The sequence below is a fragment of the Phyllostomus hastatus genome, unplaced genomic scaffold (assembly GCF_019186645.2).
Source record: "Phyllostomus hastatus isolate PE091 unplaced genomic scaffold, TTU_PhHast_1.1 phas_scaffold_1066, whole genome shotgun sequence".
Taxonomy (NCBI): domain Eukaryota; kingdom Metazoa; phylum Chordata; class Mammalia; order Chiroptera; family Phyllostomidae; genus Phyllostomus; species Phyllostomus hastatus.
The window spans coordinates 11,292,847-11,304,929 of NW_025334004.1; positions in this window are offsets into that span (position 1 = coordinate 11,292,847).

The window sequence follows — 12,083 nt, forward strand, 5'->3', positions numbered from 1 at the left end:
AACAGTGCGTGGCACACAGTAAGAGCTGAATAAATGGTGGCTATTAGTGCTATTATTATATCTGTCCTTGGGAGTTCACAGTCTGGTGAGACATAGACAATAAGAGAAACATAATTTCCTAACGACTTGAGCCAGAAAGTGAGGCCGAGTTCCGCCCAGCAGTGGTGTGGGAATCTCCTGCCTCCCCGTTCTCCACGGAATGCACGGAGCTCACCTTCTGTGCTTCGCTCCAGAGGTGGGTCCGTCCGTCTGCAAGCACTTCCTCCACGCTGAGCCCGTGGGGTGCGGGGGGTCCGGGACCTGGGACCTCGCCTCTTGACCTTGTTCGCTTTCACCTCCTGAAAGGGGAGAGAAACTGGGTAGGGACTGGAGAGCATCGCAAAGGCTTCTTCACAATTCTGCCCTGCAGACAAAAGACAATGAGATGGAAAATTCAAATGGCCAAAATGAATATATAAGAGCAGGAAGTTTAATGGCCTGGTGCACGCAGCACATGAAACGATAATCTGCTGGCAGAGGAGAAGCGTTTCGGAAGCGATGAAGCAGGAGAGTATTAGTGGGGTGAACCTGGGGACCCTCACTTCCCTGACTAGTGGGGTTCCTCTGGGGGTGGGGTCTGGGCAGCTGTCTAGACTGGTGGGGACTTCATCTGTCCACTACGCTATAGCTGGGAGAATCCCTCAGAGGTCAAACTCTGTTTTCAAGTATCACCTGCTTTAATATATTCAAAATGTTAAGGATAATTTTTCCTGTCAATTCTCAGCTTTAATCAGACCTGTGATAATTGTACTTTCCAATCCTAACTGAGGAAACTAAACAAATCTAAGTTTTTAATGTATGGTCAACTTTGAGCTAGCTTTAAAATTTTTTAATTATTTGAAAAATAATGCATTATTTTGGAATACATCACAACCTATATGGAAAATCGACTTCCTTCTAGGAGGTCAGGGGTGCTGGTCTTGGGCTGCGATGGGGCTGAAGCAAAGTGCGGCTGTTCGGGCTGCCTGCCTGCTGGCAGGGCTCCGTGTGTGCTGGGCGGCTGCCGAGGAGTCCAGGCGCGGTCTGGGCCCTGCAGTCAGGTTAAGCTGAGGCTGCGGGCAAGCGAGGGATGAAGAAGCAGACTGGGGGCAAGGGACTCCACGGGGGAGGGGTGTGTGGGTGAACTAGCATCATGCCTGGCAATGAGATTTCCCAGTGCGGGTGGGTGGAACGATGCCCTCCCTGCCATAAGTTTACATCTTAACCCCAGAGTCGATGAATGTGACTTTATTTGGAAAATGAGTCTTTGTAGACATGACTCAATGAAGGATCTTGAGGTGGAACCATCCTGGATTGTCGGGGGTGGGGGTGGGGTCCTAAACCCTTGAAGGAAATGGGAGAGAAGAAGACCTGTGAACACGGAGGTGGGTGTTGGAGCCGTGCCAACCACAAGCCAGGGACGCTTACAGCCACCAGAAGCTGGAGGAGCCTTCAGAGGGAGCTCAGCCCTGCCGACACCTTGATGTTGACCCTGTGACACTTAGTTTAGACCTCTGGCCTCCAGGACCGTGAGAGAATAAATTTCTGCTGTGCAAAGCCCTCAAGTTGGTGGTCATTTGCTTCAGCAGCCCTAGGAAACCGGTTTGGTGGTAGAGCATGCGGTGGTGAGTACATGGGTTGAAGACAGGAACCCATATGAGGACTGTGGCTCCAAACAGAGAGGAGCTTCAGGGGCCTAGGGCCCTGGGGGCAGGGGTTGCTGCAGGGAAGATGGGAATAGAGACCGAGAGCTTCTGTCCTCTTCCTCAGGCAGCGCGAGCTCAGGCTCAGGTGAGACATCCTGGGGCATCTGGGTGGGACCTCTCCCGGGTGACAGGGATGGTCAGGTGGTGCCTTCCCTCTGATTCCTGCTTCTCCATCCTTCCATCTGACTTGTCACCGTCACAAGGATGAGAATGGCTCTGGTGACTTACGGATGCATGAGAACACGAGGTGGCAGGGACATTGTCCCAGCAGCAGCCAACTGGCGCTGGGATCCTGTGCTTCCGCTGGATGTCCCAGCCACTTGAGGGCTTCCGGAGGGTGCTGGGGCTGCCCGTGTCCAGGGTGCCTCTGGTAGCAGAGCCCCCGGTGTGGGCCACTGGAAGGGGCTTTCTGACCCTTGTGGCCCTGATTCCTGTGCAGAACTTCTCAGTCTTCTCACACCTGATCCTTGATTTATTTTTTCCTTAAAGCTTTGGTACCTGCTGCTCCCTGACCACGGGCAGCCTCAGGCGATAACAGCACAGAAAACAGGCAGCGCACGGACACAAGAGAGAAACTGCACACACAGCCAGCCTCAGCTCGGCAGCTCGTTCCTCCTCCCTCTAGGACATGCGTGTTTGTGGTTGCGGTGTTATACTGCACACATTAATATAGCCATATTTTCTGCTAGTAAAATTGTTGCTGGCACATAGAATGGCATTAAGTACATCAGTATTTCATGGTGTTCCGCAAAAAGCCCCATCACTTCCAGGTGCTCAGCCGCACGGACGAGTTTGAGAACCGCTGATCTATAATAAGGGTAAAATCATTGAACACACAAGTAAGCAGGATGTTTGAAAGGAGCCATTTGTCACTAACCCGGCAGCATTCTGGGAGGTGGGAACCGTATCAGGCACAAGCACACTGATAAATGTAATTTATTTAAATTTCTCACAAGTATTTGATTAGATGTCATGTCTAATAGAATTGATAGGAAACACTCCTGACGACCCCTCTTGGCCTGCAGAAGCAAGCCAGAAAGTCAGCTTCATTACCGCACGAGCCAAACAGCCTCGTGCCTTCCTGGCCACACACAGGCCTGTCTGTCCCAGCCTGTCCGTGCAAATGCGTGCTAACTATTTAAAGGCCACATCACAGATGTTGATCCAGGCCCCAGAGGGGCCGTGTGCCCACCTCTCAGGTGACTTGGAGAGCACCTTCTGGAGAAGGGGATGTCCTGGGGTCAGGGCCTTTGTCCCCTGACCTGACGTGCATCCTACTGAGCTATCAACGAAACCCCCGGGTGTTGCCCGGCCTCCTGCCAGAAAACGCCGTGCTGCCTCTGAGCTCAGCAGCGGACGAGCCACAGGGGGGTGTGGCGTGTGTCGCAGTCACTGGTCACCCCCAAATCAGAGACAGTTCAGAGAAATTTCCAGAAGGCCAAGGGGGTGTTGATTTGGGATGAGAAGGAGAAATAAAAATAATTAGAGCATAAAATAATAATAAAATTCTTCTAATAATATTACAAGCACGCAAAGGATATAGTTTAGACCTGGAAAGGATGTCTTCAAATAAAACAAACAAAATTTCTTTGTAAAATGGAGTATATTACAAGAAAGCGTACACAGAAACGGGGGCGGAGAGCAAAATGCTTCTTTGATGGATTTACAACTGGCTCTCAAAGAAAAATTCGTGAGCCTGGGGCATGTTACTCATGCAGTGATCACGCACTCCGTCCCTACCATGTGTCAGGCCCTGTGCTAGGCCCTGGGGAAAGAGCCGTGCCGAAGGCAGACCCTGCCTGCCCTTTGCTCTTTGAAGAATGAGCCCCTTGGTGGGGAATTCAGAAAGAAGGGTGGTAATCACAACATGCGCAGTAATGATGGGGAGGGTCGTGATGGAAGACCCAGCACCCGGACAAAGAGGGCCATCTCCCCCCGACCGGAGGAGTAGGAGCATCGCCATGGTCACTGGTGGAGGTGGAACCCTGGCTGACCGAGCCCTGGGTAGCATTTGTCACCCTGGGCCAAACCTTGCCCCTTGGAGAGGAGCTACCAGGAGCACAAATGGTTTTGAGAGCATCTTAATGAGAGGGCCCATTCATAATGCAGCTGCTGCAGCCCCAGAAGCTCAGACAACGGTAGCCTAGTGGAGTCTACCCTATTATAAATATTTGATGTTCTAAAACGGTATTACCGTAAATATTATTTGCTGCCTTGAAAAACTTCGAGCTCATAGTTTTAATTTCCCACATTAGGAGTCTAATGAAGAGGATTTCAAAGGGCCTCTCCCGGGACAGGATTTCCTGGCAGGTTCCAGGCTAGGCCCTAGGTGGGTGGGGGCGGTTAAATTCAGGTGGCCCGCCGCCTGCAAAGGAGACAGGAGTCGCTGCGCGTGTGCATGGCCCAGGTGGTCCTGGGGGCCCGAGGAGACAGAGACTCCTTGTGGGGTCCCAGGGAAAGAGGGGGAGGCTGCACTTTAGCCAGGCTGCCAGAGGGGTGATCAAGCACCATGGTGAGGAGCTTGGGCTTGGAGCCAGCTCTGCTTCTGAGTCATGGGGGCCTCTGAAGAGGTACAAGGTCACCTCATCTGCAAGATGCAGATAAGAACTGCCCTACCTTCCTTCTAGGGTGACTGCTTGGGAGAAGGGACAGCAACCCCGTGCCTGCCACATCGGGTTGTCAGCACTGCTGCTCTTGCCGCGAGCACTGGTAGCTCCTACAAGAGCCCATGCTGCTGTTGCTCTTTTAACCATGACCTTCAGGTTAGAAGCCAGCCCCTCAGCGTGGCCCACAAGGCCACTCAGGGCTCACCTTACCCTCTTCCCATCCTGACCTCCTCACAGCTGATTCAGGCCCAGGTCCAGGCCCTGGCCAGTCAGCTTGCAGTTGCCCGTCACTCTTACATCATCGCTTCGCCCTCCTTCCTGCCCTGCTGCTCTTTCTGCAGCAGCACCTGCCTCCAGGCCTCTCGGGTCTGGCCCTGGCTAACCCCTTCTACTCGTCATGACTTCACTGCTCACGCCTCTTCCACGAAGTCTTCCTGACGCTCAGGCACACCCGCTCCTCTCCTCGGGCTGCCAGAGCTTGCAGACTGCCTGCTTCTCCGCACAGCTAGGAGCACCGGCGAGGGTGGAGGCACCCTCACCTTTCTCTCTCCAGGGCCCACGCGTCTCTCCCCAGAGTGCCTGCTTCGTGGCATTCAGAAAATGTTGAACAAATGAATGGACGGCACAGATATTGGCAACTTCTAAAGGCTTTTCATATCTGGTGTACTAGTCCACCAGATTCCCTGGGAGCATTGTGATGCTTCTCAGTGGCTCAGAGAGGTTAGATGACTCATCTGGGGTTACTGGTAAATTAGGGGCTTGCTCGCAACCTCGGCTCATGTATCTCCTGGGCCCCAGGGTAACTCTGAATAGTTGTTGAGTTTACCAGAGTCTGGGCCATCTAAGCTTGGGGCAGGTACCTCTTTCTGACTGGCTGATTAGGAGTTGAGGTCTCCTCAGACACGTTTGCCCTGGGTGTCCTGTAGTTCCAAGTCACTGTGGAGTGAGGTGGGAGCGGAGGGGTTCTTCCTGGAGCTGAAAGCCGTCAAGAGCCCTCCAGTCGTTGGATCCTATAACTCGAACCCTCTGAACTTCCCAAGGCATCTCTTTCAAGTCCTTACAACCCCACTTACAAAAGAGGAAACTGAGGCACAGAGCAGTCATGTCTCCTGCTCAAGGTCACACAGCTGGTAAGTGGCAGAACTTGGCAAGCTACCAAGCTCTTAACCACTGCTCATTTCCCTGGGCCTTTGAAACAGAAATCACACCAGGGCCTAAAACAAATCTAGCCCCCAGGATGGCTGGTGCTGGTGATTTAAAGGGCCCAGCAATGCTTAATCTTCCTGCCGGGCTCCCTCATTTTAGTAAATGCTAAGATTTAAGAGCTCATAAAACTGAGCTATAACACTGTTCTGCCAAGAGCTCTGCACGGGCTCTCTATCCTGGGCTGCACCTGGCCTGGCGGTCCCAGGCTCGTCCCAAGTCACCCTGGGAGAGTTCTGCAGCCAATTAAAGCTGCCAGTCTCCTCCAGGCCTCAAGAGGCCCATCAGGTTGTTTACATCCTTACGAGGGCCAGATTAGCATGCGGTGTGACAATAGTACAGTAATGGACTGAACTCGTAAATTGTTCAGGATTCTGGCAGGAGCAGCAGCGATGCTGGGTGGGCATCAGGGTTCAGTCTGGCCACACAAGCCAATGAGCACGGGTGGATGATCTGCATGGGGACCACCTTGCTCTTGCCGCAGTCTGACAGAAGCTACTCATGCTGTGTGGGAGACTCTGTGCCTACCAGCAGCCCTCTGTCTAATCTGCCCCAATAGTACATTTCTTCTGGTTGGAGCAGCCTTCCAAAGTCTCAGGCTCATGTCACCAACATACACGTCCTCAGCCATGCCTCCAACGCCTGGCACAATCCTGTGCTGTTGTAGGTATCCAGTCAGTGTGTGTTGGATGGAAGGATGGGTGGGTGAACGGAAATAAAGAAGGAAGGAAGGAAGGAAGGAACTGATTATGAAAATGTTCCCAGTTCTTCATACCTCCCTATAGCCCCACCCTTTGCAGTGTGACTTTCTGATCTTCACATGAAGAGGCGGAGGTTTTTTCTTCCCCATCCCTCAAATCTGGGCTGGTCTTGTGGCTTGCCTTGGCCAATGGAATGCAGTGAAAATGACAGTGTGCCAGTTCCAAGCCAAGGTCTCAAGACATCTTGTGCACTTCTGCTGTTTCTCTTGGGTCTCTGTGGAGCTCTCAAGTGGATATGCGTGAACTGGCTCGCTAGATGATGTGTGATGCACAGCCCAGCCACCCCATTGCCCCAGCCCACGGCCAGCCGGCCAGCCTCCCGCTGACCCTCCAGCTGATCACAGATGCAAGATTGAGCCCAGTCAAAGTCAGCCAAGCCTGGTTTAGATCTGCCCGGCTGAACCGTAGTCTCATGAGAGATAAATAAATGCTTGTTGCTTCTGAGTCATTTAGCCATGGAGTGGCTAGTTATGCAGCAATAACTGATCCGGTTGTAGAAACACTGGGAAATGATGCCTTTAGGTTCCACATGGCCCCAACATTTCATCTTCCTTTCCCTTTTTATGCTGTGCCCCCCTCTCCCGTCACACCCCAGTCAGACGGTACCACCTTCGGATGTCCTTCTTCTAAGTCTGTGTCTAAGATGCTGGGCATGCTCCTTCGATTCAATTCAGCCAACAACTTCTGGGGAGCACCTGCTGTGTAAAAGGCATCATTTCTGCTACTACAGAGATACAGAAAAACAACCTTAGGCTTTTGCCTTCCATACAGTTTTGGAGGGTGACACAGCAGGTTGGAAGCAGGGTCAGCTATTAGCGCCTACTGCATATGTAGCACCGTGATAGATGCTGCTGAAAGAGAAATAAATGATGCAGAGTCAGGATAAAGATTCAAGCTTCTCGAGTGCTGGAATGGTTGAGCTCCTTCCCTCCCTTTTCACGTGTCCCTGCTTGTAGAGGAATGAAGATGCTGAGGCAGAGATTGCAAGAAACACACGTCAAGTTCTGCATTTACGTTAAAAAAAAATCAGTTTTGCAAGAGCAGGTTAGGGAACCATGGCTCAGCGTCAGTCCCAGTGAAGAGGATCTGAAGAGGTTTTAGTTGCCAAAGGTACAGCTGAAAAGCGAATTCAAATTTTGTGTTTCAGGAGAAGACGCAGTTCGTTATGGCATCAGGATACAGGACAGGAGAGCCGCTGGGCTGGTCAGACCACATGGAGGAGAAGGCGTTCCTGCCGGACTCTCCAGTCTAAGGGCATATTAATAGACCAGGGTGTGATCGGAGTCAGGAAAGTGGGGCTGGAATGTTTGAGGGAATTTGGGCTGTTTGGCCCAGAGAAGAGAAGGCTCAGGAAAGATGTGATGGCAGATTCAAATGGTGGGAAAGACTGTTGTGTTAAAAAGGCCTGGTCTTTTCCGGCGTCATCCAAGAAGCATCAGGTGAGGAACCACAAAGGGACAAATCTCAGTTCAGCTTAAGAAATAGTTGTCTAACATCCTGAACTGCTCGCCCAGTGATGGGCCAGGCTCTTCCTCTGTGGAGATCTGCAGATGCCTAGACCAGTGGTTGCTAGAAAAGGGATTTCTGGGTGTGGTACAAGTTTGGGTTCAACGACTTCCAAGGTTCTTTCCACCTCTGAATTCCTGTGAAGGGCTCCACAAAGTGGCTTCTAAGCCCCAGGGACCTGCAGTGCTCTTTTTATGAAGACAGCCAAAAGGCAGGCCAGTATGGAACAGAGCTCCATCAGTTGTACTGGACTCGGGTGCCTGCCAGGGACACGTGAGCAACAGTCTTTGCCAGGAGAATGTACATTAGCCTTTCTACAGGGGCCTACATAAATATTGTAACTATATAAAGACTCGTATATGTACATGTTATAAAAATATTGCCTGTAATTTATATAACTGTGTGACATCTATAGAAATGTATAATTTACAATTCTGCTCTGAAGAGATGGGAGAAAATCTGTCTTTTCATTATGATGAGTGGCTCATCTCCTCCAGTGAGAGGGTGCAGGAGAAAGTGGAGCCGCTGTGTTAACCAGAGGGGGCTGCGGAGGAAGGCAGACCAGGATGGGAGCAACGAGAAACACGGAGTCAAAGGGGAGCGCAGAGGAACAGGGCTGCGGCGCACGGACACAGGGGTGCACGTATCTTTCCAAATTAGTGTTTTGAATTTGTTTAGATAAATACCCAGAAGAGGAATTGCTGGGTCATAGTTTTATTTGTAATTTTTTGAGGAACCTCCATATTGTTTTCCATAGAGGCTGCACCAATTTACGATTCCACCCACAGGGCATGAAGGGTCCCTTTTCTCTGCATCCTGACCGGCACTTGTTTGGGATTTACTGGCGACAGCCATTGTCATGGGTGTGAGGTGTTATCTCATTGTAGTTTCAATTTGCATTTCCCTGATGATTAGTGACATCAAGCATCTTTTCACGTTTGTTGGCCACCTGTATATCCTCTTTGGAAAACTGTCCGTTCAGTCCTCTGCCCGTTGTTTAATCAGAATGGTTTTTTCCTTTTCTTAGTGTTAAGTTGTATGAGTTCCTTATATGTTTTGGATACTAAACCCTTATCAGATGTATCATTGGCAAATATCTTCTCCCTTCAGTAGGTTGTCTTTCCGGTTTTCTGGATGGTTTCCTTTGCTGCACAATCACCTTGCAGTTTGTTGTCATCCATTTGTTTAACTTTTTCTTTTGTTTGCCTGAGTAGACACATCCAAAACTATATTGCTAAGAGCAGCATCAAAGAGTTTATTGCCTATGTTTTTTTTCTAGGAGTTTAATGGTTTCAGGTCTTACAATCTTTAATCCATTAATTGCACATTATTTACAAAAGCCAAGATAGGGAAGCAGCCTAAGTGTCTATCAATAAATGAATGAATAAAGAAGATGTGAAACATATATACAATGAAATATCACTAAGCCATAAAAAATAAAATCTTGCCATTAGCAACAAATGGATGGACCTAGAAGGTATTATGCTAAGTGCAATAAGTCTGACAGAGAAAGACAAATACTGGATGATTTCACTTACATGTGGAGTCTAAAAAACAAAATAACCAGCCAAACAAAACAGAAACATGCTCATAGCCACAGAGACCCAATGGATGGTCCCTAGATGAGAGGGGGCTGGGGGCTGACTGTAGTGACAGTTACGAGAGGTAAAGGGCAGCACAGGGGACACATCAGGAACTGTATAATCTGATATTGTGCATGGTGTTGGATGGATGCTGGACTTATTGGAGTGACTGCTTTGTAAGGTGTGTAATTGTCTGACCACTATGTTGTACACCTGAAACTAATGAAGTATTGTATGTCAACTGTGATGGGAAAATTGAGAAAGAAGTTGAAGAATAACAGTGCTGCAGGGTAAAGACAAATCAGCGGGTGAAGGGATGTGAAGGAGCAGTGTTCCCTGGCTTCGGGCGTGCTGCTTTGGGACAATGACATTGTTGTTGATAATAGTAATGATAGTTAACGTTTATTGAGCACTTGCTATAAGCCAGGGACTATGCTTTATACACTTTATCTCATTTCAACCTCATGACAATCCAGTCCACACTGGTGCTCTTGTTATCTTTATTTTATTGAACAGCAATGGAAGCACAGACAGCTTAAGTAACTTTTCGAAGGTCACACAGCCAGGAGGTGACACAGCTTGCATTTCAACCTAGATCATCTGACTAGAGCCTGGACTCTTAGCCTCTTCCCCGTCACGTCTTGTTTGTCTGTCTTCGTAGTGCTTTCGGAGGGCCATCTGTCTGTCTTTCAGTCAGCTGCAGTCCCTAGGGCGTGATGGGGTGGTGTCAAGAAACATTTCAACAGCTCCGAGTGATCCCACCACCTCAATATATTGATTCCTCCTCTGGAAGGAGACAGGCGAGAAAGATGGGTTCTGCCTGGTGGCATAAACTAGCCGTGTGCCCTTGCGGTCTTGTCTCACCTTGCCGCCTCCTTGCCATTCAGGTGGCAGGCCTGCCTGCAGCAGAGCTGTTTCTTCAGAGGGATTCACGACCAACACATGGCAAATGCCAGGACAACAGCTTCCACGCTGAGCCTGGACAAATGGCAGAGCAGAGCAGAGGGCAATGCAATTTACAAGGAATCTTAGCAACCAGGCAACAGGCAATAAACCAGAAAATCATGGAGGAAACTCAGCAGAGCATGAACTAAACGAATTGCAGGATTTGTGAACCAATTTACACCCGTCAGAGGAGGGGCGAGAGAAGCACCAGGAGGCTCTGAAAGCCACAGCCAGAGAACTGCAGGCTGTCACCTCAGGCAGACCTATGGAAGGGCAGTGAGGACACACAGTCCCTGCAGGAGACAGCTGAGCAGTGTGGGACATGGCTGAGTGGATCTCGGGCCTCGTCCTCGGAGAGGGCTCAGGGTACACTGAGAGCCCACTGGGAAGGATGCATGTCAGGTGCGAGGGGTAAAGTGTGAGTGAAGTGAGCCTCTCTTCTCACTCCCAGGACATCAATTAAAGATAGATGAAGTGTTTTCAGCTAGAAACAGAGCCCACCTTTGGTCTCCATTCCAAGGGGTAAGTCTCTGAGGAAGCGAGCATCACCTCTCAGGTGAGACACTGCCTCAGGAGGCCGGAAGCAGACTTGTGAGGGTGTGGAAAACAGGGAAAGCAAGGAAGAGCCCCTTCTTTTGAGGAGGACATTGGCACCTGGTGCTGGGAAACACATCCCCGTCCTGACAGCCCACTGGGAGAATCAAACCCATCTGTCCCGGGGCCTGTGGAGTGGGAAGAGGACAGGTTTTCATGATGTAAATATACCTACCTAGTTCAACTGGAACAACTAGGAAAACACACTACCTCCAATCACGCAGGGCCCAGAAGGGTGTCTGCTTTGCGGTAGTGAAGACTGGTCAAGTCTCAGTTGAATGATTGACAGACTAATAGTACATGTGCAAGATGCAGCATTAGGATTAAGGATATAACCTCAAGTGAAAGACAAAGGCTCATAATGAGTCCTAATAAGGGGACCGATGTGCTGCCTCGACAGCGTGACTCTCGCTGGCGCTGCTGGGGAGCGAGGAGCAAGGTACTGCGTTGTGGAGACATGGGACTCACTTGTCCTATTGGTAACCAACGTTTTCTAGGGCCGTTTCCTGCTCTGCCCGGCTGTGGTGACTTTCAGCGCTGCTGGGGGTTCAGGCATTTCCTTGGAAGAGCAAGCGTGATCCCAATTTCCCACAAGCCCCGCGGAGCTCCTCCCTGCAGCTTCCGGCACACCTCCCTGACTCCCCGTTATTCTCTCCCCTCTTGAGTTCTCCAGCCTTCTCTGGCCACAGAATGGCTCCCCAAGCCTCAGCACTGTTCGGCAGGACACGGCACAGGGCGTCCTACACAGGAGCTCCGCAGGCCTCTGCCGCAGTTCCCAGCTAAGGGACCATCTGCCGTTGGCGGGGAGGGTTGGCGCTGGGGGAGGGGGTAATGACGAGGATGGCAGCTACCCAGATCCAGGACCTGGCCCCTTACTGGGCTTTCTGGCCCTGAGTATGATTGAGATTGTTTGTCTGCCAGCCTAGGTGGGGGCACAGAGTAATTCACACAATTTAGATTAAAAAGAAGATAGGAGCATGGTGTGGGGTCTGCGGTTAGGCACCGGTGGGTTTGAGTTCTCTATCCATGTGGCCATGGGACTTGGGCAGGTTACTTTCCCCGGGTGTATCAGTCTCCTGTGTGCAGAGCAAAGATAATAATCCCTGCCACATAATTCTGAGGAATATCTGAAATAACACCTGTAGGCTCAGTAAGAGTTGG